The sequence below is a fragment of the Balaenoptera physalus genome (assembly GCF_965194825.1).
Source record: "Balaenoptera physalus genome assembly, chromosome: 5".
Classification (NCBI taxonomy): Eukaryota; Metazoa; Chordata; class Mammalia; order Artiodactyla; family Balaenopteridae; genus Balaenoptera; species Balaenoptera physalus.
Genome location: NC_138884.1, coordinates 60,627,918 through 60,652,816, shown reverse-complemented (window position 1 = coordinate 60,652,816; position 24,899 = coordinate 60,627,918). Strand labels below are relative to the sequence as shown.

General features: G+C 38.2%; 2 long non-coding RNA genes across 2 annotated transcripts in view; both read left to right on the top strand.

The window, feature by feature from the left end:
• LOC309661903 overlaps window positions 1-22,630 on the top strand; it is a 1,098,809-nt gene extending 1,076,179 nt beyond the window's left edge. Inside the window, exon 3 of the long non-coding RNA XR_014264355.1 lies at window positions 17,409-22,630. This is a non-coding gene — a long non-coding RNA (uncharacterized lncRNA). The remainder of the gene's footprint in view (window positions 1-17,408) is intronic.
• On the top strand, window positions 9-6,464 carry LOC309661880. The gene is made up of 3 exons (XR_014264304.1): window positions 9-510; window positions 4,160-4,405; window positions 5,857-6,464. It is a non-coding gene; the product is annotated as an uncharacterized lncRNA (long non-coding RNA).
• Window positions 22,631-24,899: the final 2,269 nt, after the last annotated feature.

Here is a 24,899-nt window from a genome sequence, read left to right as displayed (position 1 = left end):
GTGAGATTTCGAGGGTCGGGTCTTGGGCCCCCGCGGGCGGGCAGTGCTGCGGTGCGGGGGGCGGGCGGGCAGGCTGGAGAGGAGCAGCCTGGGCCGGGTGGGGAGCCCATACCGAAGCACGGACCAGACGCTTTGTTAGCTGGAGGCCCGGACTGCCTGATCCGGGAGGTGGAGCCTGGTTCTGGACTCTTGTACGTAGTTTCGTTTCTGGCCATTTTTTCTACCGCCAAATGGTGAGTTAGGGCTGTGGATCTTGAGAGATGGCGTCGTGTAAAGGAAAGAGCCTACTTTGACTAAGTCTTGGGTCAGACTTCCTGAACCTGAGCTTACACCTGTGTAACATAAAGGAGTTCGACTAAGTGAAGTCTGAGATCACTACAACTCTGAAGTTTCCAAAGGGGAGAAGACAGGAGAAGGAAGCAGAATCTGTGCCAGACTCTGCAGACGATTCAGTGAATGACCCCGATTTAGTCCTTCCACCCCTCACCTACTCAGCTTTTTATCTGTGAAGTAAGCATCATAAGTAATCATCCTTGTCTGTGAATCTCTTGAAAGGAATATTGTGATGTGGGTTGTGAGTTCAGTTGTAGGTGTCTGAAGAACTTTCAGGACTTTTGGAGTAATAACGTAGCTTATTGAACTCAGAATTATCCCTTTCAGGTTCAGTAAGAACACAGTAGCATAAGGAAAGTGAAGGAAACATCAAAGAAAGATGTACTGGCACAAGATAAAAAGTATGTCTCAGCTGACATAGTTGCCGTTTTAAGACTGCTAAGTTTAGCTGAGTATGCCTGAATTTTTTTAGCCTTTTTTTTTTTCTTTTTAACACTGGCATACCATATGAAATGTGGGCAGTTGCCAGTACTCTACAGAGTACTATGGCAGAATTGGCAATGATTGAATCAATTCATTCAAGCAAAAATTCATCATGTGCCTACTGTGTGCATAGTTTACAAAATCTAAGTCTCTGCTTCCTGGGGTTTTACAGTGTAATAAGTGTTATAGTAAATATACACACGAAGTGCTAATCATCTGCCTGTTCCTCTCCTACAGTGGTTGCTAAGTTCTGTGCAGAACAGTACACTACATTATGTATCTTAACATTACAGATTTAGGTCTTAACCTCAGCTGGATTCCTCCCTCCTTCTTATATATTCTTCAGCACCTTTTTCTCCCTTCCCACCAGAATACTTTTGCAGTCTTTAAATCCCAACCACATTTCATTATGTGACTTTACTTCAAACTTCACAAGAAGATCGATGCTGTTAGGCACAAACTCCTTCAATTTTCCAAATACTAGAAACTTAGGTACTTCTGGATCTTTCCTTTCCTCCAATATCAGAGGAATGAGACACTCCCTGCTCTTATATAAGATGAATTATCCGTCTGTACTCTAGTTCCAATCCCTGAGTTCTCTTCTATTATCCTTTCTGTCTTCAGTCCTCTACATTTGTGGTTCCACTCTGTTTCCTTTCCATCACAACCAAGCTTTAAAGAGTATTCTACATTCAATGTCTCTTTTTGTTATCTGAATTTCACTTATTAACCCTCTGCAATCTAACTTATGTACCTATCACACCATCACAAATACTCTGTTTGAAGTAATCCCATTATTTAGAAGAAAATGAATTCTTACTCTTTTATATAATAGGGAAATGATTATTTTGTTGGAACTATTAGAATAAGGTCACACCTATTAGAATGGACAAAGCCCCTGGAGTGACTTTCTGTTCTTTTTATGTAGCATTTTTTTCCCTTTTAGAACCTTGTAACAGAGACTTGATTAGTCATTCATGAAACTTATTTCTTCTTCCTGGGCATACAGCTAGACTAAATATACCAACTTCCCTTTAGTTATTTGTGGTCATGTGAATGACTTTTAGCCAATGAAATGTAAATGGAAGTGACATGCTCATTTCCAGGCTTAATGAAGTCCTTCCATCTTCACTCTTTGTCCATCAACTTGAAGCTAGTGAGTATGGTGATCTTAAAAACTGTATTCTGAAGATGCCAGAGCCAGAAAAGAGAAGGAGCATGAGTGGCTAAATTACTACTTGGAAGACAGACACCTCCAAATTAGAAACACTGCTTTTTGGACTTCTTGTAAGAGAGAAAATTGAGATTTGAGAATTCATATGTCACAGGAGCTAGAATGACCATGACTAACCCAGAAATTGGTGCTGGAAGTGGGGTACTGCTTAGACAGTACCCCATATTTTTATGTTATAAAATATGCTGTATTGGCTTACTGATGATGCAGCAGATGTTGGAGAAACTGGTATCAGAGGCTGGAAGGAGACCCATGTTTTGCAGTGGCAAAATGGGTGGTAAAACTATTACCTACCTATTGAGACTGTAGCTCAGTACAATCTCAAGAGGAAATAGTTCAAAAGAGTATAAGTAATACTGTATTTTGCATTTTAGCATTTTACTTTTAGCAAGACTTTGCTGAAGAGATAAGCTCAGGAAACAATTGCAGAAATGAAAGTGCATAGGAATATTTGGAATTCTTGACCGGGAACAGTAAAACAATGAAACTAGAAGAGGCCTTGAGTACAGTAGTCCTCCCAAGATTTAGTCCCGGAACAAAAATCAGATCAAGGCTTTGGCCTTTCCATCCAAGGCCATTATTTTCGATGGCCTCAAGGAGGCTGGGATGAAGTTCTTGAGAAACTGACATGGGGGCAAGGAAGCAAAGGAATAAATTGGGTTAGAGAATTATGTAAGAACTTTGGGTGTAGTTACTAGAAGCAAATAAATCATAGGACTAAATTTTTGAAGGAATTTTATTACTGATCAAATCATGAACCTGATTCAAATATTGTTCAAGTGTTAAAACCTTGAGGCAGCTGTTCCACCCCAAACTTGCATAAGTAGAAAATAGAGCATAAATGCTTTACAACTCCCCAGTACTCACATAGGATGTGGCCATGGGGAATAATGGGCAGAAAACATTTCAGAGGCCAGTATTGGGCCATACAGAAGACAGAGGACAAACTCCTCTACAAAACTAGATTGCGATCTCATCAAAACTTCCTCCACTCTCACAGCAGATGGACCACAAAATGCCTGCTCAGTATTTCATCGTTGTTATGTATCTGTATTGCCTAGTGTCTCACAGTTTTCTCTTTTCCTAATGAGAGCATATTGTAGTTACCTGTTTCTGATCTACCACTGTACAATTTGTTTCCTGGAATTTGGGGTGATATTAGAGATAACTTGTGTTTTTTAATTCATAGGTTGTATCTGGATCTAATGAAGAGGACTGCACATTACCTAAAAACTAGACTTTAAGCCCAACCTAGTAACTGGATAGAACTTTTAGGTTGTCTTTATTTGGGTAGGATGTGTTCTTTATGTGGGAAGAGAGGTAAAATGGATATTTAGTGATCAGAATAGTGGACTCTTGCAGACACTAGATTCTTCTGAGCACACAGTTAGATTACATTTCCCAGCCTCCTTTGCAATTAGGCTTACCAGTTAGATGTGCCAATTAGATTCTAACCAGTGGAATGTGAGTATAAGTGACATGCTCCTATGGCATCTCTGGTCCATAAAAAATATCACATGAAAAGTTCTCCAGTATCTCCCATTCCCCAGCAACTTAAGGCATTTGTATTGGAAGCCATGTGTTGAAGATGGCGAAGCCACAAGGTGTAAGGACTCTGGTTTCCTGAATCTTCACTTGGAGGATAGCTGCCTGCCTATTAACTTGTGTTAGAGTTCTTATGCGTTCTTTTGTGTGACCCACTGATATTTGAGAGTTTGTCCTAACTAGTATAGATCTACCCTTGTTTCTCCAGGTGCAACCATCCATTTCCTGGTCTTAACTCCCATACCACAGGAGTGGGCCCATGAATCAAGCCAACCAAAGTACCATAATTCCTCAGTCATAGGGATTGGTTTAGGAATGGGCAGGTTAACAAAAGGAGCCAATCAGAGACAACCTCACCATTTTGGCTAGCATTATTGAGAAAGAGGCACCTCACTCTGGCTGAAGTTAAGCAAAAACTTAAATTATCTGTGGCCTTTGGTCACCATGTGGCATGAACATGTCTGAGAAAGAAATCATTACAAGACAATAGAGGCAGTCTCGATGGTATTGCAAGAGGTAAAAAGTGCTCATGAATTGAGACATATTTCTTGGCTCTCTCCTCAGAGTTGAAACCCTAAGGGGTAAGGGATAGACACTACCAGGAAGACTTCGGAATTCAAAAACAGGGAGCTTGTGGCTTGGGCCCTGTTTCCCACCTGGAACTTTGCCCAACACAGGCAACTACAATCAAGTAGAAATGGCAACATAATATGTTTAAGCAGATGGCCAGGCAGCATTGATAACCACTCCCACTCCTGCATGTTCCTTGACTACACTGAACTGAAAAGGAGATACAGAATTCCTTAAGAGGTATGTAAATTTGATTCACAGTAAGAGCGCAATTGCTTTACACAGGCTTGCTGCAGTACAGGGTGATTGAAACTCATGGCACAGGCTGTGGTATGAATCCATGGGTTGGATAGAGGATCCTATTGAGAAGACACACCCATAAATTCTAAAGTAAGGGCAGAGGAAAAACAATCACATTTTGAGAGAATAGATTGCAAATTGTATCAACAATAGACATTACAGCAACAAATTTAGTCAGCAAGCAGGCCAGATGCCCCTCCAACAATGCCATGATAGTGAAGGACTTAACCTCCAGCAACCAGATAAACTCTTAGAGAGAGAGAAAAGCCTAATAATATGTTAAACTTTGAATTCTCTGAACTTGCATCCAAAATTAATGTGAAATTCAAAACTATTAAACTGGAAAAGAGTAAGAAATCTCAAAATGGCAAGGTATGGGTTTTTATTCCTGACTAGTACATAAAATAATACCAGTGTCAACAAATGACACACCCTGAAATGCAAAACTGGTAAGTCTAGGTGGCATGCACAGTGATAACAGTTCCTTGGCCCTGGCTAGGAGGTTCGTTAATATTTACTATGTTGTAGCAAGCAAGCAAATTGTTAAATTTTAGATCTTAGACAATATCTATATCAAGGTTAACGTTTTAGGGGAATTGGTAGAAAAATGTCAGGATTTTGCAGTGTGTCCATTAGCAAGGTCCTACAAGAAAGGGATACATTTCAGTTCAAGCTGCCTGTATGAATGCAGGAGAAAGAATACAGTTGACCCTTAAACTGTGCGAATTTTTAAAAATAAATACAGTGGCCCTCAGTATTGGGGGACTGCAGATACATGGTTAAATCTGCAAATGCAGAATCCACAGATCTGGAGGTTTGACTACTGGACCCAAGCATCCGCAGATTTTGCTATCTGTGGCAGGTGCTGGAACCAGTCCCCTTTGAGTACCGAGGAACAACTGTATATTTCTAAGACACCCCCTTTCTGCATGTACTCAGTAATCCATGTGACTGAGAATCAACTAAACCTGCAATTTACAGGTTTGGAAAACCCATATTCTCTGTCCTGAGCTAAAGTTAGTGCAAACACAGGTAAGGAGTTGAAAACTCAGTAAAAGATATAATTGGAACCCTGAAAAAAGCCTGATTCTTGATCACCTCATGCATCTCTTGCTGTGTATATCCTATCTGACAAAGGTTGACAAATTAGTCCCATTGTGAGGAACCATTCCCTGAGATACAACTTGGAGGCAAGTGGACAGAGATAAATTCTAGCTGCATTATCCCTAAACTCATTGCTCAGCTTATGATTTTGGATACAAAGGCCAAAATAGAAATACATAGTTAATTTAGTTGACTGGAGGATAGACATTGCATTCCAACCTTGTAACACATTGCTAAGGGACAGAAAACAGATAACACACCATGTCTGTTTTTGGTTTCTAAACCAGAGTTACCAAAGAGCAAGGTGACCAGCAGCCAGCTAAGATTGTAAGAGACTTGTATAGACAAAAAATACCAAGTCTTGCAAACAAAGGCCTATGATTGCTTAATTCCAATACCCTCTTACGTATGGGCAAGGGATCAGGGAGCACCTTCCAGAGCACAAACTCAAGACATATTAACTGGACTTCCCTGGTGGCGCAGTAGTTAAGAATCCGCCTGCCAATGCAGTGGGCACGGGTTCGAGCCCTGGTCCAGGAAGATCCCACATGCTGTGGAGCAACTAAGCCCATGCACCACAACTACTGAGCCTGCGCTCTAGAGCCCACAAGCCACAACTACTGAGCCCACACGCCGCAACTACTGAAGCCTGCACACCTAGAGCCCCTGCTCTGCAACAAGAGAAGCCACCGCAATGAGAAGCCCGCACACCGCAATAAAGAGTACCCCCACTAGCCTCAAGTAGAGAAAGCCTGCACGCAGCAACGAAGACCCAACACAGCCAAAAAAAGGACGTATTAACTGACCAAGAACCTCATCTACTAGCTAATTAGAGTGCCCTTACTTTCCTTAAGTGTATACCAATATCTAATAAAATTATCTTTATTGTGCTGTACCATGATGTGCTACATTCAAACCTGGTTTAAGAAATGCATATCACCTAGAACTCTTGGTTTCCAACAGCAAGATGGAAAAATTGGATGAGACTTTGGCATGTCTCCTGTTGGAGAAGAGAGTATTTCAGTTGTCCATGGTATAATTACATTGTCTTAGACTAGGGCATTTTTAAAATTCTGTGTACTGAAAAAAGCACAAGTATAGGTGCCGGGTAGCCAAGGGGTAGAATGTAGTGAAAAACACTTTTGTATGTCCATCTTTTCAGGAGATTCCTATCCTTTATGTAATGAAGCTGCCAATTATGTGACTTTTCCCCTGTCATAAAGATAGGTACATGAGCCAAGCCAATCTCCAGAGTAATGTATGACAATTTTACTGAGGCTAGACCCCACTGACCATCTTTGGCACAACAGGGAGCAAACCTACCTTACCATATACAGGTGTACCTTGGAGGTATTGCAGGTTCGGTTCCAGACTACCACAAGAAAGCAAATATCAATAAAGTGAGTCACGAATTTGTTGGTTTCCCAGTGTTTACAAAAGTTATTTTTACACTATAGTCTATTAAGTGTGCAATAGCATTATGTCTTAAACATATTAAAGCATTATGTCTTAAGCATGTTTAAGCATTATACCTTAAATAAAAATACTTTACTGCTAAAAAATGCTACCATCATCTGAGTCTTCAGCGAGTCGTAGTAGTAACATCAAAGTAGTTTTACAGATAACCAAATCATATATAGTAATAATGAAAAAGTTTGAAATGTGAGAATTACAAAATGTGACACAGAGATACAAAGGGAGCAAATGCTATTGGAAAAGTGGTGCCACTAGGTATGCTCAGTGCGGAGTTGCCACAAACCTTTTATTTAAAAAATGCAGTATCTGCAAAATGCAATAAAGTGAAATGTAACAAAACAAGGTATGCCTGTAGAAAAAACAGACCAAGGCATTATAAGTAATAGAGAGTAGAGTCCAGATAGCATTTGAAATCCAGGATCGTAGACTAACCCATTGTCCGTTAATTAAGTGGCCACTAAGTTCTGTCTTTTTTCCCTCCCACACCTGCTGCTCTCATTTAAGCTATTTCAAGGTACGTTTTATACATGTGCAACTAAAATATCCCTGACTAATATAGTCCCCTGGGTGGCATAGTCCCATTCTTAGAGAATCTTACAAAACAAGGATTGGGACAGTAGTTAACATTGTCCCACCAAAATCTCCATGGAGACATTTTCTCAATTGCCTTCCTTGGAAAAACTGTTTGACTTTATTAAGGAAGATAGTGATTTATGATTACTTCCTAATTGCCAAAGTCATTAGCCTCTCCCAGTCCCTACCTTACCTGGTGTGGAATTTGGCATCAATTGTTGCCGTTTCCAAGTGGGTCCCAGTAAACTAATCCCCCTCTTCTTGCCTAGGTTCTGAACAATTTGGGAAATAAAGCAAAGAATAGAAATGGGGGCCAAAATATCACTTTATTACTGATAAAGTTAAGTTGGTTGATGTTGCGTAGTGGGAAAACGAAATAGGCCTGCCAACTGATCCCCAGAATTAGGCAGATTTATACCTCCAATTCCTAGCAACAACACTTGACAGGCACAGCATGGAGGATCAAATAGGAATTCGGTCTCTGGACAACCTTGTTCTTTGAGGTTGGAAGACAAAGCTAAATCAGACATTCTTCACAAATTTACTAATTTTATAAGTCACTCAATCTCCCCAAGTGTAGAGGAAGACGCAGAACTAATTGAGTTCCTTTCACAGGGAGCAAACTTCAGAAGCAAGCAAGATGCTTTCTCTGCTAGCATCATTGACCAATTCCTACTTGAACCTTTTCCTTTAGTTTCCATGATAACCTAGTTGCTTTACCTTTTTAATCAATCCTGCTTATTCTTTATAGGCCTTTCTTCCTCTCTCTGGCTCTTAAATATTAAGAGTTCCCCATGATTCTGGCCATTGCCCTATTTCTATTTTATATACTGTCCCTAAGGAATCTCATTTAAGTTCACAATTTCATTTACCATATATAAGACTAATGAATTCATATCCCTTATCTCCACCCCAACCCATATAGATCCAGGGTTACCAATGGAATTACAGTGTTTAATGTTTCCTTAGCCTTTATCTCCAACCTAAATGGATCCAAGATTACCAAATCCTATTCATTCATTCTATGTTCTATGTTCTCACTACCTAATTACTTTCTTTGCCTCACAACCACTGCCTTAATTTGGCTTCTACCATCTTTCATCCATTCTATTGCAAAAGTCTATTAATCTCTCTGCCTCTGATCCTACTCTACTCCATTTTATCCTCTACATTGCCACCCAAGTTCTCTACCTAGTAAAAACAATTTACTTCTGGATACAAAAACAATACATATTCATTGTAGAGCGTTAACAAAATATAGAAAAGCACACACACAGGAACATATAATTCCATCAGCTAGAGATAGCCACTGATGACATTCTAGTCCAACTCTTTTCAGTGTTTTTTAGGTGTATTTTTAAAGAAAACGAGAATGCTGCTGCTGCTTGTTTAGCATGCTTTTGTTTTTGTTTTACTTAATATATGTGAGCATATTCTCAGGGCATTAAATATCATTTGTATTGAATATATAATGGATATATCAACTTAAGCATTGCAAACTGGCAGCCTATAACCAATAGTGAATATACAATGGATATATCAATTTAAGAATTGTTTTAAAAAGTTCTTCAGAGAGAAGGAAAATAATATAAGTTAATAATATAGGGGTTTCAACTTGGCAGGCACCTTTCTGGTTTTGGGAGGACCAGTAGCTCCTCTGGTGGCCCTATTCTGAGGTGTGGCTTTGGGTTGTAATTCTGGAAGGTCACCTAAAATCCATTTCATCTGTCCATCAAAATAATTCTATAAGCTATTTAATGTCCTATAATACATCCCTTTCTGCTTAAAGCACAGTATATTCTACTCTCTTCAACTTAACTCTGACCAATAGAGTAGTACCAGAGTGGCTATAGACAGCATCCTCAAGAAAATGTGAACTTGTGATCGGTTATCTGACCTGAGTGGGTTTTAAACAAGCAAGAATCCTTTTGGCGTCAGTAGGTGGGACTCAGGAAATCTGTTGCTTAAGTGCTCACTTGTGATTGCCTGGAATGAAGTGCCTACTGATGTCAAGACTTTGGCAAGCCCTGTGAATATAATGAGAATGAGGAACACAGGTTTGTGGAGTGGGTTGTCTGCTTTTAACTATACCAAACAAAGCTTAAATGAAGACCATGACAAATCCAGGATTTTAAATTCCAGGCTCCAGGCATGATTAGAGTTTTAGGGAGCTTCTATAATTGCCCTAAAAGAAACTTGCATCTTTAGGTCCAGAGCAATCATATCTGAAAATAAGATGTAGAGTCTGATCTTCAAAATTGCAGGATTAAAATGAAGGTTGAATTTACGGTATTTCTGGGGCTTATATATAAAAATCAGGGACTATTTGGGATACAGTGAGACCCTGAGAACATTTGGGTGAATTCAGATAACCCTGAGGTTCATAAAACATCAAGCCTCACTGTGTATTCCTTACCAGCAGGCCCTCTTCCCTTTATGTTAAGACTGTCCTCTCCCTGCCTGAAATCTCTGTAGCAACCCCACTTGAGGGAGCTACCACATGCCATACCTCTACCACTTCTTGTATCCAGACCAGATCTATAACTAGAGTCATAATCCATTAAGAGGCCTATGTGTAACAGTGGCAAGCTTTTGATATGCTCCAGAAAACCGGAAATAGGTATAAAGATGAAAAAAGAATACAAGTTTTGATAGAGTCAAACTTATTGATATAGGATTCTCAATTCCACGTGGTTATAACTATTTTAGATGTAGTCATTTTGGAGTGATTATAATCATTTGTTTGCTTGAGTGACTGAAATGTATTTTTGCTGGTGGACAATGTTAAGTGGATTTGAGATATCAGAAGTTCCTTAGCAAAATGTAGAGGAAGGGATAGAAAGATTTAAGGAGAAAGGAAAACTTGAGTGATTTATCATGTTCACTCTTTCTCCTACTTTCCATGGTCTCCCAGAAGAGCCCAGAGGATACTCCCTTCATCAAGATATTGAGAAGGTAGTGACAAGTGTCAGTAGTCTTGAAAAGCTCAACACTCTAGTTTCCATCATCTAAAGGCTGGGGATAAAGTTGGGGGGGGAAATGCTATTGAAAGAGGCTCTCTGATTTTAATAGAAATGGTGTAATCCTATAGTAGTACAGACCAATTTATTGCATTTAAGCAACAGAGGCAAGGTAGGTGTGATTGCCATAACTGTAAGACTACAGTGGAATTCAGAATGAGAGGTCTTTGGTAACGACAAATTGACCATGAAGCTCCTTAGGACTTAAATGGATAGGCAGCTTACAAGAATAGCCAGGGTTACCACATTGCATGTAGCTCTTAGCAACATTTACATTGTAGTCTATATAGATGGTATCTCCTGGAGTACAAGACCTACTACAGTGAGAATTGTACACCCTTGAATTGTGCAAAATGGTGGCCTGGATATAACTTAAAACATACTGAAAATTGCAGCTTCTTACCTAATCTCTAAACCTGAGTCATTTTAGAGTCCCTAAGAACCCCAAGAAATGTTCACATGAAGAAGATACATGCATCACAGGTACATGCTGCAAATGTTTCTCCTTACTTTCTATAAGGGACCCATGGATACTTACTAATGCTTGGCCCCATTTCTTTAACCCTATCTCTAGCCACATCCTTGCTATGTCCTTACCATAGCCAGAGTGTATTTTCCTGCTTCCTCACTTTGGGCCCAGCAATATGATTTGTTTTAGCCAGGTCATATAGATGGAAGTAACGTTGTGTCGTTTGTACATGTCTGCTTGACTTCTTGCCTCTCTATCACTGTCATGAGAAAACATCCTAGCTAGTTCACATATGCAAGGAAAAAGAGATAGTGGAACAGACCCACACCAGCAAACTTGCACCTCAGCTAAACTTAAGATATGTGAATAAGCCCAGCTGAGATGAACAGAGCTACCAGTAAAAATGAAGAGCAACACCCAGTGGGCCTCTTTGGGTTTTTAAGGATAACATATGGCATTTGTGTAGGCTTCTTCAACCTATCTAATCCTTTCTAGGGAAGCTGACCCACCAATGTGAACAAGAACAAATAATTGTTGTTAACCGCTGATTTTTGGGAAAATTTGTTATGTAGCAATAGCTGATCAATACTTGGAAGCTATTCATTGAGAAAAGGGAATACCCAGGAATTACTGGACGCTGACTCTTAGCATACTTGAATCCCCAGGACTTGGAGTGCCACTGTGATCCACCAACTAGAATTGTTGCTTATGGAAGTAAGGTAAAGCTGCATTCCTGGGAAAATTGCATGATTAGTGCTACCATAAAAGACTTGAAAGATGTAGTGGCAATGATTTCTTTCTATTCACATTTATGTGTCCTCTTTTGCCTATGTAGAACAGATGAGTCTTGGAGAATAGCAGTGGATTACTGTAAATATAATCAGGTAGTGACTCTAGTTACAGCTGCTGTTCCAGACATGCTCTCTTTAATAAAGCAAATCAACATAGCCTCTATCAGTTAGAATATAACTATTAATCTGGCAATTGTTTTTTTCCCTCTATCTCAGTAAGAAGAGGACTCCAAAAAAGTGTTTGTTTTTACCTTGAAGGAACACAAATATACTTTCATTGATCTATTTCAGCTCTCTAGCTCTGGGTTACAGTCTAGCCTGCAGAGACCTTTACCATCTCACCATCTCATAATCCTACATAACATCACACTGGCCAACTACTTTGATGATATACTCATGGTAATGGGTGACTGGATTTCAGGGAGTGGGAGGTAAACTCCAGTGAAAATACAGGTAACTGTGACCTCTCTGAAATTTCTGAGGATCAGGTGGTCTTAGCATCTCAGGATATCCCTCCAGCACAATAGGAAAAGTGGTGCACCTTTTTTCCCCATATCACTAAGAAAGCACTTGATGAGCCTCTTCAAATTTTATAGGTAGAATATACTACATTTGGATGCGCTACTCCAGTCTATTTAATGAGTTACCAACTTTGAAATATCCTCAAAGTAAGAGAACTTTCTAGCTGGTCTAGGCTGTAGATTAAGGTTCTATAACAGATTTAGAGTCTATAACAGATCAAGGTGCTGTTTGGAGCCAGGAGAAGAATCATGGTGTAGCCTACTAGGGCTTTGAATCAGTGCCATATAATCAACTATTCTCCTTTTGGAATATTTCTGGGCTTGTCTTGTGAGCCTTAGCAGAGACTGAACACCTTACCATGAGAATTTAAGGCCGTGAAGTCTGGGATGACCATCACCAACTGGGTTTTATCTAACCTAACAAACCCAAACCATAAAGCTGTATATAACCAGAATCAGTTTAACATCAACTGGAAGTGACATATAGAAGATTGGAGTCACTGAAGCCACTGGTAAATGACATGACCAAGTAGGTGGTTCACATTACCAGGTGCCTACTCTGTCTACATTGCCACCATTCTATCAACCCACACTTGTGACCACATAGGGAATTCTCTATGACTAGTTGACTCAGGAAGAAAAAATTCAATCCTGGTTTGCAGATGGTTCTGGAAAATGAGCTGGCCCCTGCCAGAAGCAGATTGCTATAGCATTACAATCTCACTCAAAGGTAACTCCAAGGGGGAAGAACTTTAATCAGTGTATGTCATTTTCAATTTGGAAAAACAGTGTACTTTGTCTATTTATGGGTAGTGGTTAATGGTCTGGCTGGACATACAGGGACATGGGAAAAATAAGACTGAAGGATTAAGGGATAAGTACATTTGGGGAAGTGATATGTAGATGGACCTCCTGTAATGTTAACAGAGTGTGAGCATATTTATATCTCATGTAAATGCTAACAGCAGTAGCAGCAGCAGCAGCAGCAAAAGAGGTCACCTCTGCAGGGGAGGCTTATCATTAATCAGGTAGCCAATGTGACCTCTTCTGTGGCTACTAGTTAGCCTCTTTCTCCAGCTAGTCATTGCTTGGTCAATGGTTCCCTGAACAAAGTATGATGACAGAGATGGAAGTCATTTATGATCTCAGAAAAACATGGACTTCTCTTCCAGAGGGCTGATCTATCTACTGCTATAGTTGAGAGCCTAATCTTCCAGCAGCAGAAAGCCAATGCTGAGCACTTGAAACAACGCCATACACCAGGGGGACCAGTCAGCCACCTGGTGGCAGGTTGATTATATTAGACTTCGTCTATATATAGGTGGAATCAATTTGTCTTCATAGAATGGATCATTATTGTGCAGCTATATTTGTTCTTCTTGCCTGCCATACTTCCTGTAGCAATGCTATTTATAAAATGATGGAATGGCTTATTCAGCATTAGAGAATCTCATACAACATTGCATCTGTCCAAAGAACTAATTTTAATGTAGATGAACTAAAGCAAAAGAATAACAACCATTAACAACCATGTGGTCACTGGTTTTAAATGGTTTATAAATCCATGTGATTACTGAACTATAAAGCAATGACTTTATAGAATGGTGGGATGGTCTATTGAAGAACTCAGTTATGATGTAAGAAGCAAGTTGGGAAGTACTGTCTTAAAGGATTCAGATACTCATTCTAATAACAGAACACATTTGTCTGAGAACAAAGTGGTGGCATTGGAATGGCACAAGTCACTCTTAGACCTAATGACAACAAATTTATGTTGTCCAGACTGAGACACTTTTAATAATTGCAATGGAGGGACTTCCCTGGTGGTCCAGTGGTTAAGACTTCGCCTTCCAATGCAGGGGGTGCCGATTCAATCCCTGGTCGGGGAGCTGAAATCCCACATGCCTCGCGACCAAAAAACCAAAACATAAAACAGAAGCAATATTGTAACAAATTCAATAAAGACTTTAAAATTGGTCCACATCAAAAAAATCTTTAAAAAAAATTGAAATAGAGCATTAAACAATTAAACTTACATAATATTTAAAAATATGTATTAAACAAATTGATTTTGTTATATTGGTGGGCCTATAAAATAGTCTGTTTGAAAACTATTTTCAAAAATAAATCTGGGGGGCTTCCCTGGTGGCGCAGTGGTTGAGAATCTGCCTGCCAATGCAGGGGACACAGGTTCGAGCCCTGGTCTGGGAAGATCCCACATGCCGCGGAGCAACTAGGCCCGTGAGCCACAACTACTGAGCCTGCGCGTCTGGAGCCTGTGCTCCGCAACAAGAGAGGCCGCGACAGTGAGAGGCCCGCGCACCGCGATGAAGAGTGGCCCCCGCTTGCCGCAACTAGAGAAAGCCCTCGCACAGAAACGAAGACCCAACACAGCCAAAAATAAATATAAATTTAAAAAATAAATAAATAAATAAATCTGGATACACTAGAGAAAACTAAAAATTGCTTAATACTGATTATTAGTGCATTAAAAATAACAACCAATAATCTCGGCCTCCAGGAGGCCGAGAAGTTGATCTGTGAACTTAGTTCCCGCTTCTCCAGAGCCTGTGCTGTGCTGTGCTGTGCTGGTCTCAGCTTTGGTTTTGTTATTTGCCACCCCAGATGGGGTGGGCCCTGGAGCAGATACTGTCTTTCCTGCTTCCACTCATTGTATCCTTTTTAAGACAAATCTCATCAAATAAATGATCTCTATTTATGATTCTTTGAATGTAATATCAAATATAGATGTTGCACAATAATAGGTAAATTCTCAATTTCATTCTATTCTTGTACAGAATATAAATTTATTCAAGTAAAAATAGAAGCTCCACGAAAGAATGTCCTCATAAGTCAAGGGTATTTGTTTCTTACTGCTGTTGTATTAAATTACCACAAACATAGTGGCTTAAAACAACACAAATTTATCAGCTTACAATTCTGGGGGTCAGAAATCTGAAATGGATTTTTCTGGGCTAAAATGTGAAGGTGTTGTCAGGATTGCATTCTTTTTGCATGCTCTAAGGGAAATTCTGTTTATTTGGCTTTTCTAGCTTCTAGAGTTTGCCTGCATTCCTTGGCATGTGGCCTCTTCCTCCACCTTAAAGTGCATTCCTCCAACTTCTGTTTCCATCATCACATCTTCTGGGACTGTTCTGCCTTCCTCTTTCATCTTTTAAGAACCCTTAGATTACATTGGGCTCACCTGGATAAGGCAGGATAGTCTCTCCATCTCAGGAGCCTTAACTTAATCACACCTGTCAAGTCCCCTTTGCCATGTAAGGTTACGTATTGCCATGTACAGTTCCCTGAGATTAGGGCATGACCAGGAATATTTTCATATGACATGGAAATGGCTGGGTCATATTGTAGGTACATGTTTACCTTCTAATAATGGGTGAAATAATTGAATAAACAATTCACTAAGTAAGATACATGAGTGGCAAATAAGTGCATGAAATGATGCTCTGCTCTATATAGAAATATAATTGATTTTTGTATATGAATCTGATATCCTGAAACACTGCTAAACTTCCTTATTAATTCTAGTAACTTATTTGTACACATCATAGGATTTACTTCACAGAAATCATGTTGTCTGTGAATAAAGGGAGTTATACTTCTTTTCCAGTCTAGATGTTTTAAAATTCTTTTTCTTTCCTAATTCACTGGCTAGAACCAGCAGTACAATGTTGATTAAAAGTGGTAAGGTAAACATCCTTTCCCTGTTCCTGATTTTAGAAAGAAAGTATTCAGTCTTTCACTATAAGTATAATGTTAACTGTAGGTTTCGCATATATTTTGTCTATGAGTTTAAGGAAGTTCCCTTCTGTTTCTGGTTTTACGAGAGTATTTACCAGGCATGTATTTTGTATTTCTCAAATGTTTTTTTCTGTATTTATTGAGATGATCATGTAGTTTTTCTTTCTTAGTCAGTTATTACCCAGAATTACATAGGTTGGTTTTTGAATATTAAAACAATTTTACATTCCTGGGATAAACCCCATTTATGATGTATTATCTGTTTGTATATTATTGTATTTTATTTGATAACATTTTGTTAAGAAGCTTTGCACATATAAGCATGAGATATATTGGTCTGTAGTTTTCTTTTCTTATAATGTAATTTTATGGTTTTGGTATTGAGTAATGCGGTCCTCACAGAATGATTTGGGAAGTATTCCCTCATCAATTTTCTGGAAGAGTTTGGTAGAATTGGTATTATTTCTTTTTTTTTTTTTTTTTTGGTATTATTTCTTGTTTAAATATTTGGTAGAATTTGCCAGTGAAGCTATATGACCCTAGGATTTTCTTTGTGGGGAGGTTTTTAACTAAAAATTCAATATCTTTAATAGCTATAGAGTTATTTAGATTATCTGTTTCTTTTTTTAAATTTATTTTTGTTCATTTATTTATTTTTGGCTGCATTGGGTCTTCATTGCTGCGTGTGGGCTTTCTCTAGTTGAGGCAAAGCAGGCTACTCTTCGTTGCGGTGCGCGGGCTTCTCATTGTGGTGGCTTCTCTTGTTGCGGAGCACAGGTTCTAGGTGCACAGGCTTCAGCAGTTGTGGCATGCAGGCTCAGTAGTTGTGGCTCTCGGGCTCTAGGGCATAGGCTCAGTAGTTGTAGCACACGGGCTTAGTTGCTCCGTGGCGTGTGTAATCTTCCCGGACCAGAGCTCGAACCTGTGTCCCCTGCATTGGCAGGCAGATCCCTAACCACTGTGCCACCAGGGAAGCCCCCTATCTGTTTCCTCTTGAATGAGCTTTGGTAGTTTGTGTATTTCAAGGAATTTGTTCATTTTATGTCCTTCTTCAACTCTGGTAATATTATTTGCTCTGAAATCTATTTTGTTTGATATTTATATAACCATCCCAGCTTTCTTTTGATTAGTCTTAGCATGGTGTGGTTTTTTCATCCTTTTTTTTAAAACCTATATGTTAACATAGCTGGATCTTGCTTTTTTTTTTTTTTTTTTTTGGATGGGCAGTTAATTGAACCCAGTGTTATATTTTATTTATTTATTTATTTATGGCTGTGTTGGGTCTTTGTTTCTGTGCAAGGGCTTTCTCTAGTTGTGGCAAGTGGGGGCCACTCTTCATCACGGTGCACGGGCCTTTCACTGTCGCAGCCTCTCTTGTTGCGGAGCACAGGCTCCAGACACACAGGCTCAGTAATTGTGGCTCATGGGCCTAGTTGCTCCGCGGCATGTGGGATCTTCCCAGACCAGGGCTCAAACCCGTGTCCCCTGCATTGGCAGGCAGATTCTCAACCACTGTGCCACCAGGGAAGCCCCTGGATCTTGCTTTTTGCCCAATCTTAGAATCTCCAGTTTTTAAATGAGACTATTTAGACCATTTACATTTAATGTGATCATTGGTATGTTTAAATTTAAATATATGGTCTTGGTATTTGTTTTCTGTTTGTCCCATCTGTTCTTTGTTCCCATTTTCCTATTTTTCTACTTTTTTAGAGCAATTATACAATTTTTATTTCATTTTATCTCCTTTGTCAGCTTATTAGCTATAACTCTTTATTATTCACAATAAAGAGATACAGAGTTTTAGTTGTTGATTTAGGGTTTATATTATACGTCTTTAACTTATCACATTGTACCTTCAAATGTTATTATATTCTTTAATGTATAGTGTAAAAATCTTTAATAGAAGTAATAGATAATAGGTGTTATAGAAGTATAATTGTATTTTCGCTTTCTGAACTTCTTACAATTTTTGCCTTACATTTTACTTCTACATATTTTATAAACCTCACAGGGACTTCCCTAGCAGTCCAGTGGTTAAGACTCCACACTTCCACTGTAGGGGGCATGGGTTCAATCCCTGGTCAGGGAACTAAGATCCCGCATACCATGCGGTGTGGCCAAAAATAAGTAAATAAATAAATAAACAAATAAACCTCACAATATGTTTTTTTAAGGAGTCAATTATCTATTAAAGGCATTTAAATAAGAAAATTCTTTTTTTTCTTTTTTGCAGCTTTACTGAGGTATGATTAACAAAAATTTCATATCCTTAAGATGTACAATATGTTTTTATATACATTTACATTGAAAGGTGATTACCACAATCAAGCTAATTAACATATCCATTAACTCACACAGTTATCTTCTTTTGTGTGTGGTGAGAACACTTAAGAACTACTCTATTAGCAAATTTCAAGTATGTAATATATTATTATTAACTCTAGTCACCATGCTGAACACTAGGTCTCCAGAACTTATTTGTCTTATAGCTAAAAGTTTGTATTCTTTGACCAACATCTTCCCTTTTCGCCCAACCCCTGCTAACTACCATTCTACTCTTTATTACTATGAGTTCAACATTTTTTTAAGATTCCTTCTATAAGTGAGATCATGCAATATTTGTCTTTCTGTGTCTGGCTTATTTCATTTAGCATAATGTCCTCCAGGTTCATCCATGTTATTACAATGCAATTTCTATGCTTACTTCAGGCAGAAGGGTAAATCTAATACTGGTTACTTGTCTTGCCAAGGAGCAAAAGTCCAAAGTGACTTTTTTAAAAAGCAGAAAGCTTTCATATTATGTTCCTCACAAAATCTGTCAATAGCTTCTCGCTGTTCATAGGATAAAGTCCATAATCCTTGGCAAGGTCTTCAAAATCTGGCTGCTTCTAGCTCATCTTGTGCCATCTCCTTACTCTTTCTATTTCAGCCACACAAGCCTTCTTTCAGTTGCGGAAACTCAGCAGCCACTTCTGTCTCTCCCCCAGGCTTTACCCTATATTTTGTGCACCCCTTTTTCACCTAGCTAATTCATACGTGTAGTTCAAAATTTGCTTTGAATGTCATTTTTTTCAGGGAAGCTGTTCTTGGCTTCTATCAGTTAGTTATGTTTTTATTATTGTCCCCATAGGCATAGAGATCAAGATTAATATCAAGGAGATACTCTGTAATTCATCAAGGTGTATGTTAAATTACTTCTGAGGGTGTTTCTAATTGTAAGTTTCTATGATTGGATGTAATACATGTTCTTTATTTCTTCCAGTTTTATTGAGATATAATTGACATACAACACTATATACATTTAAGGTGTTCAGCACACTGATTTGACTTGCATACATCATGAAATGATTACCACAGTTAAGTCTAGTGAACATCCATTATCTCACATAGATACAAAATAAAAGATAAAGAAAAAAATTTTCCTTGTGATAAGAATTCTTAGGATTTACTCTCTTGACAACTTTTCATATATCACATACAGCAGTGTTAATTATATTAATCATGTTGACATTGCATCCCTGGTACTTGTCTGTCTTATAACTGGGAGCTTGTAACTTTGACCGTCTTCATTCAATTTCCCCTCCCCCTCTGCACCTAGTAACCATAAATCTAATTGCTTTTTCTATGAGCTTGTTTATTTGTTTGTTTGCTTTGTGAAGTATAATTGACCCACAACACTGTGTGAGCTCCTGATGCACGCATAGTGATTCAGTATTTCTATACATTACAACATGATCACCATGATAAGCCTAGTTACCATCTGTCACCATACAAAAATATTGTATTATAATTGACTATATTCCCCACACTGCCCATTTCATCCCCATCACTCATTTCTTTGATGAGTGGAAGTTTGTACCATGCAATCTCCCTCACTTATTTCACTCATCCGCTCAGCCCCTCTGTTTGTTCTCTGTATCTATGACTCTGTTTCTTTTTGGTTATTGGTCCATTTATTTTGTTTTTTAGATTCCACATATAAGCGATAACATACCGTATTTGCCTTTCTTTGACTGACTTATTCCACTAAGCAAAATACCCTCCAGGTCCATCCATCTTGTTGCAAATGGCATAATTCATTTTTTAATGTCTGAGTAATATTCCATTGTATATAGATACCACATCTTCTTTATCCATTCATCTATCAGTGGGCACTTAGATTGCTTCCATATCTTGGCTATTGAAAATAATGCAATGAACATAGGGATGCATATATCTTTTTGAATTAGTATTTTTGTTTTCTTCAAAAAAATACCCAGAAGGGGAATTGCTGTATTGTATGGTAGTTCTATTTTTAATTTTTTGAGGAAACTACATACTGTTTTCCATAGTGAATGTACCAATTTACATTCTCACCAACAGCGTACAAGGGTTCCCTTTTTTCAACATCCATGCCAACACTTGTTATTTGTTGTCTTTTTGATAATACCCATTCTGACAGGTGTGAGGTGATATCTTATTGTGGTTTTGATTTGCATTTCCCTAATGATTAGTGCTGTTGAGCATTTTTTCACATGTCTGTTGGCCAACTGTTTGTCTTCTTTGGAAAAATGACTATCAGGTCCTCTGCTTATTTTTTAATCAAATTGTTTGTTTTTTTGATGTTGAGTTGAATGAGTTCTTTTATATCTTGGATATTAACTACTCCTTACCAGATAACAGTTTGCAAATATCTTCTCCCATTCAGTAGGTGACCTTTTCATTTTGTTGATATTTTCCTTTGCTGTGCAAAAGTGTTTTAGTGATGTAGTGCCATTTGTTTTGTGTCCCTTGCCTGAGGAAACAAATCCAAAAAAAATGTATTCCTAAAACTGATGTCAGAGAATGTAATGCCTATGTTTTCCTTTAGGAGTTTTATGGTTTCCGGTCTTAAATTTAAGACTTTAATTTGTTTTGAATTTATTTTTCTATATGATGTGAGAAAGTAGTCCAGTTTGATTCTTTTGCATGTAGCTGTGCAGTTTTCCCAACACCACTTACTGAAGAGGCTGTCTATTCCCCATTGCATATTCTTGCTTCCTTTGTCATACATTAATCACCCATATAACTGTGGGTTTATTTCTGGCCTCTCTATTCTGTTCTATTCATCTATGTGTCTGTTTTTGTGCCAGTATCATACTGTTTTGATTACTGTGGCTTTGTTGTATGGTTTGAAATCAGGGTGCATGATTACCTCCAGCTTTGTTCTTTCTCAAGATTGTTTTGGCTATCTGGAGGTCTTTTGTGGTTCTGTACTAATTTTAGAATTAGTTGTTCTAGTTCTGTGAAAAACGTCATTGGTATTTTGGTAGAGATTGCACTGAATCTGTAGATTGCCTTGGGTATTATGGTCATTTTGACAATATTAATTCTTCCAATCCATGTTCATGGTATATCTTTCCACTTGTTTGTGTTGTCTATAATTTCTTTCATCAGTATCTTACAATTTTCAGAATATAGGTCTTCTGACTCCTTTGTTAAGTTTATTCCTAGGTATTTTATTCTTTTTGATGCAATAGTAAATGTGATTCTTTTCTTAATTTCTCTTTCTGACCGTTCATTGTTAGTGTACAGAAAGGCAACAGATTTTTGAATATCTAAATTTTGTATCCTGTAACTTTACTGAATTCATTTATTAGTTCTAATAGTTTCTAGGAGTTGGTTTAGGATTTTCTATATACAGTATCGTGTCACCTGCAAACAGTGACAGTCTAAATTCTTCCTTTCCAATTTGCATTCCTTTTGTTTGTTTTTTCTTGTCCAATTGCTGTGGCTAGGACTTCCAATACTATGTTGAATGAAAATGGCAAGAGTGGGCATCCTTGTCTTGTGCCTGATCTTAGAGAAAATTCTTTCTTTTTCACCACTGAGTATGATGTTGGCTGTAGGTTTGTCAAATATGGCCTTTATTATATTATATTCCCTCTATACCAACTTTTATGAGAGTTTTTTATCATAAACGGACATTGAATTCTGTCAAAAGCTTTTCCTACATTTATTGAGGTGATCATATGATTTTTATTCCTCAATTTGTTAATGTGCTTTATCACATTGACTGATTTTTGGATATTGATCATTGTGTGTGATACTTTCAATGTATGGTTGAATTCGATTTGCTAATATTTTGTTTAGGATTTTTGAATCTATGTTCATCAGTGTCATTGGGCTGTAATTTTCTTTTTTGTGGTGACTGGTTTTGGTATCAGGGTGATGCTGGCTTTATAGAATAAGTTTGGAAGTGTTCCTTTCTCTTCGATTTTTTTGGAATAGTTTGGAAAAATAGGTGTTAACTCTTTTGTAAATATTTGGTAGAACTCGGACTGCCCTGGTGGAACAGTGGTTAAGAATTTGCCTCCCAATGCAGGGGACATGGGTTCGAGCCCTGGTCCGGGAAGATCCCACACCCGTGGAGCAAGTAAGCCCGTGCGCCACAACTACTGAGCCTGTGCTGTAAAGCCCACGAACCACAACTACTGAGCCCACATGCCACAACTACTGAAGCCCACATGCCTAAAAGCCTGTGCTCCAACCAAAAAAAGCCACCACAACAAGAAGCCCATGCACCGCAATGAAGAGTAGCCCATGCTCGACACAACTAGAGAAAGGCCGCGCGCAGCAACAAAGACCCAATGCAGCCATAAATAAATAAATAAATAAATAAATAAATAAATAAAATAGATAAATTTATAAAAAAACAATTGGTAGAACTCACCTGTAGAGCCATCTCATTCTGGACTTATGTTTGTTAACAGTTTTTTGATTACTGATTCAGTATCATTACTGGTAATTTGTTTGTATCTTGTATTTCTTTCTGATTCAGTCTTGGGAGATTTTATGTTGCTTGGAATTCACCCATTTTTTTTTAGGTTATCCATTTTAATGGCTTGTAATTGTTCATAGTAATCTCTTATGAGCCTTTGTATTTCTGTGCTGTTGGTGGTAACTTCTTTTATTTTTATTTATTTTTAATTTATTTTATTTTTTTTACACAGCATGTTCTTATAAGTTATCTATTTCATACATATTAGTGTATATATGTCAATCCCAATCTCCCAATTCATCCCACCACCACCACCACCGCCCCCTGCCCCTCTGTCTCCCCCCTTGGTGTCCATACGTTTGTTCTCTACATTTGTGTCTCTATTTCTGCCTTGCAAACCGGTTCATCTGTACCATTTTTCTAGATTCCACATATATGTGTTAATATACAATATTTGTTTTTCTCTTTCCACTTACTTCACTCTGTATGACAGTCTCTAGGTCCATCTACGTCTCTACAAATGACCCACTTTCGTTCCTTTTTATGGCTGAGTAATATTCCATTGTATATATGTACCACATCTTCTTTATCCATTCATCTGTCAATGGGCATTTAGGTTGCTTCCATGACCTGGCTATTGTAAAGAGTGATGCAATGAACATTGGGGTGCGTGTGTCTTTTTGAATTACGGTTTTCTCTGGGTATATGCCCAGTAGTGGGATTGCTGGGTCATATGGTAATTCTATTTTTAGTTTTTTAAGGAACCTCCATACTGTTCTCCATAGTGGCTGTATCAATTTACATTCCCGCCAACAGTGCAAGAGGGTTCCCTTTTCTCCACACCCTCTCCAGCATCTGTTGTTTGTAGATTTTCTGATGATGCCCATTCTACCCGTTGTGAGGTGATACCTCATTATAGTTTTGATTTGCATTTCTCTAATAATTAGTGATGTTGAGCAGCTTTTCATGTGCCTTTTGGCCATCTGTATGTCTTTGGAGAAATGTCTGTTTAGGTCTTCTGCCCATTTTTTGATTGGGTTGTTTGTTTTTTTAATATTGACCTGCATGAGCAGTTTATATATTTTGGAGATTAATCCTTTGTCCGTTGATTCGTTTGCAAATATTTTCTCCCATTCTGAGGGTTGTCTTTTCATCGTGTTTATAGTTTCCTTTGCTGTGCAAAAGCTTTTAAGTTTCATTAGGTCCCATTTGTTTATTTTTGTTTTCATTTCCATTACTCTAGAAGGTGGGTCAAAAAAGATCTTGCTGTGATTTATGTCAAAGAGTGTTCTTCCTAAGTTTCTCTCTAAGAGTTTTATAGTGTCCGGTCTTACATTTAGGTCTTTAATCTATTTTGAGTTTATTTTTGTGTATGGTGTTAGGGAGTGTTCTAATTTCATTCTTTTACATGTAGCTGTCCAGTTTTCCCAGTACCACTTATTGAAGAGACTGTCTTTTCTCCATTGTATATCCTTGCTTCCTTTGTCATAGGTTAGTTGACCATAGGTGTGTGGGTTTATCTCTGGGCTTTCTATCCTGTTCCACTGATCTATATTTCTGTTTTTGTGCCTGTAGCATATTGTCTTGATTACTGTAGCTTTGTAGTATAGTCTGATGTCAGGGAGTCTGATTCTTCCACCTCCATTTTTTTCCCCTCAACCAACATTGCTTTGGCTATTCGGGGTCTTTTGTGTCTCCATACAAATTTTAATTTTTTTTGTTCTAGTTCTGTAAAAAATGCCATTGGTAATTTGATAGGGATTGCATTGAATCTGTAGATTGCTTTGGGGAGTATAGTCATTCTCACAATATTTATTCTTCCAACCCAAGAACATGGTATATCTCTCCATCTGTTTGTGTCATCTTTGATTTCTTTCATCAGTGTCTTATAGTTTTCAGAGTACAGGTCTTTTACTTCCTTAGGTAGGTTTATTCCTAGGTATCTTATTCTTTTTGTTGCAATGGTGAATGGGATTGTT